Source organism: Vigna umbellata, chromosome 9, assembly GCF_029865625.1.
Source record: "Vigna umbellata cultivar VRB3 chromosome 9, Vumbellata_1.0, whole genome shotgun sequence".
Classification (NCBI taxonomy): Eukaryota; Viridiplantae; Streptophyta; class Magnoliopsida; order Fabales; family Fabaceae; genus Vigna; species Vigna umbellata.
The window spans coordinates 323,326-326,277 of record NC_142173.1 but is presented as its reverse complement, the minus strand read 5'-3'; the positions used below and the strand labels follow the sequence as shown (position 1 = coordinate 326,277).

The 2,952-nt window shown below is 31.3% G+C and overlaps 1 long non-coding RNA gene across 1 annotated transcript; it reads left to right on the top strand.

Annotated features, from left to right (window-relative positions):
- Positions 1-323: 323 nt before the first annotated feature.
- On the top strand, positions 324-2,603 carry LOC148192251 (uncharacterized). Its single transcript, XR_015782110.1, has 2 exons — positions 324-419; positions 2,392-2,603. It is a non-coding gene; the product is annotated as an uncharacterized LOC148192251 (long non-coding RNA).
- Positions 2,604-2,952: the final 349 nt, after the last annotated feature.

The following is a 2,952-nucleotide window of genomic DNA, read 5'->3' as shown; positions in this document are numbered from 1 at the left end:
TGTAAGTTAAATACTAGATAAAAAAAAAAAGAAAAAAAAAAGTGAATAGTAAATTGTGAATAGTAAAAGGTGAATAGTAAAAAGTGAATAGTAAAAAGTGAATAGTAAAAAAAAAAAAAAAAAATATTTTTGGAAAGGATAAGTGTTCCACGTAGCTTTGAGATCAGAATCTATCAAATTGAAAATAAAAAATTATTTTTGTAATAGTAAAATGAATAAAAAAATGAATAGTTAAAATGAATAGTAAAAAATGAATAGTAAATTTTTTTGCTATAAATAGCCAAGGGGGGGAGGCTGAAAATTTACACCAAAGAACTTAGAAAATTTTTGAGAGAAGAGAGTTGGAAGAATTTCAAATTTTTGCAAAGGGGATATTCTGGAAGTTTTCAGAGGACGAGGAGATTAAGTCTGTAATAGAGGTAAGGGGAGCTAACTTTGAGTATTTCCTTTTGTATTATCTTGAGTCTTGGATATGCTATATTTTGCTTTTTCTGATCTTATATCTTGAATATGGAGTATTGTGTTTCTGTATGATCTTAAATTTTAAATGAGAGTATGCTTTGTGTTGATATCCAAGTGTGATAGTTGTAAAATGTAATGTTGATTATGTTATGCCACTTGTATTTTATTAGTTGTTTATTTTTTTGTATTTTGGAAGGATTAGAAATTGTCTAACCGGCTCTGCCAGATTCAATTTCTTGTTTCCCCAAACATTCTATTGTTTTCCTTATTTAATTTTATTTTATTTTGGAAGGATTAGAAATTGTCTAACCGGCTCTGCCAGATTCAATTTCTTGTTTCCCCAAACTTTCTATTGCTTCAGTTATTTATTTTATTGCACTTTTGGAAGGATTAGAAGTTGTCTAACCGGCTCTGCCAGATTCAACTTCTTGTTTCCCCAAACTATTTATTGCTTTACTTATTTATTTTATTGCATTTTTGGAAGGATTAGAAGTTGTCTAACCGGCTCTGCCAGATTCAACTTCTTAATTCCCCATACATGTATTGTTCTTGTTATTTAATTATATTGTATTGATGGATGGATTAGAAGTTGTCTAACCGGCTCTGCCAGATTCAACTTCTTGTTTCCCCATGAATTTTTATATTAAGATTATTTTTATGATTGTCAAATATTGTATTCTTCTATGACCATTTATAGTAATGTTTTATTATTGTTAATTGTTTATAATTATCTTGTATGAATTCTATTATGGATGTTTATTGTGATTATTTTATTGAATAAGTTTGTTGGCTGAAATTAATCTTGTTGGAAGGTTTGGAATAAGGGTTATGTAATAGCTTGTATATGGGTATTAAATATATACAGTGTTTGAGGTTGTTGTGAGAGGAAGTAAAATTAGGCATTTTAAGATTTAGAGCATAAGAAAACAAGGTAGATAAATTAAATAAATAAATTGTTAATTATTGAAGGCCTCCCTTTGTTGGTAGGATAGAGGAACCTTAAAAACCTGAGTTGGCACATCCCTGATCATAGAGCAGCCCTGGCCTGGTCCAGTCAGTTGTGACTAGTCATATGTGCTGGCGTCGAAGGTGAGTTTGATGCGTTCAGACATCTGGGTCCTCTCCGGTGACCAATTGGGGTAAAGAAAAATCTCTACTAGGATGAAAATAAAATAAAACAAGTTGATTGTAGATGCATAATATTATCATGGTAAAAATTTCATATATATTTTATTTATCATTACATTGAGCCAGACTTTAATATGTAGTTACTAAGATATGTTGATGTATTTTGGTTGATCCATGATCTTTGTTTGGTGAAAATATGTTGAGTTATACTCGTTATGGGCAAAATGAGTTTATAATATGAAGCATGATATCTGGCAATATGTTTAATTTATCGATACCAAAACGGGTTATTATGAATTCATGATTAAAGAATGAACATGATTGAGTTAGGTGGATAAGAGGGTATGAATTGTTGGTTTCTATGAAATGTTGGATTGGATATGAGAAATCATTACTTATGAAATGATGTTTACTACCGGGAGTAGTATGTTCGAGTTATACCATGAGGGTTTGGTATGAGCAAAGTAACGCCTGAGGTTTATGGAAGCAGGCAGAGAGGGATCTGACCATAAGGCTTCAGAAAGTAAGACATAGTATGTAAGTGAGGCTTAAGGAAGCAGGCAGAGAGCGGTCTGACCATAAGGCTTCATGAGTAAGCATGGTACACTTGTAAGATTTATGGAAATGAGAAAGATGATTTTGATAATGATGAATTAATGACATCGGAATAATGATATTTTATCAATTGCAGAAATACATGATTTTAATATTTTTGTTACAAGTTTAATGATTTTATGATATGGTTGGCTTACCCTTATTTGTTTGTACTATGATCATATAACTCATGTTATATGTGATTAGATAATGTTGCAGATGCGGTTGAAAAAGCTTAGAGATGAGAGAGATGCGGGGAAAAACTTTCAGGGATTTTTGTAAAAAGAATAAATTTGTATTGGGAAGATTATGTTGTGTAAAATTTATAAGTTGAAATTTCAATGGTGAAGACTATATTGTTTAAAGTTTGTAAGTTTGGTATTGTACTTGGAGTAATTGAAATAAAGTTTGATTGTTTATATGAGATATCAAATTAATTTAGTCTCTACTATCAGTAATACCCTTTAAATTATTCGGGTGTTACAAAACCCGTTGGCAATGGCTTTGCAAAGCAGTAGAGGCCACCACAAGTGCACAACCCACCATAGCTCGACATTCATTCTAAATCCGAATAGTCAATTTAGGTCCTTGTATATTAGGATGTGTGGGTTGATCTATGTTATATATGATACTTGTACGCCTTATTCTAAATGTTATATTACTTGTTTTGTATCTAGTTTACCCTTGTGTTTGTGTATTGTTTGTATGTGCTCGTACTTAAATCATGGCGATGATCATCTGGTGGGTGTGAGCAAATGGTGATGTGAG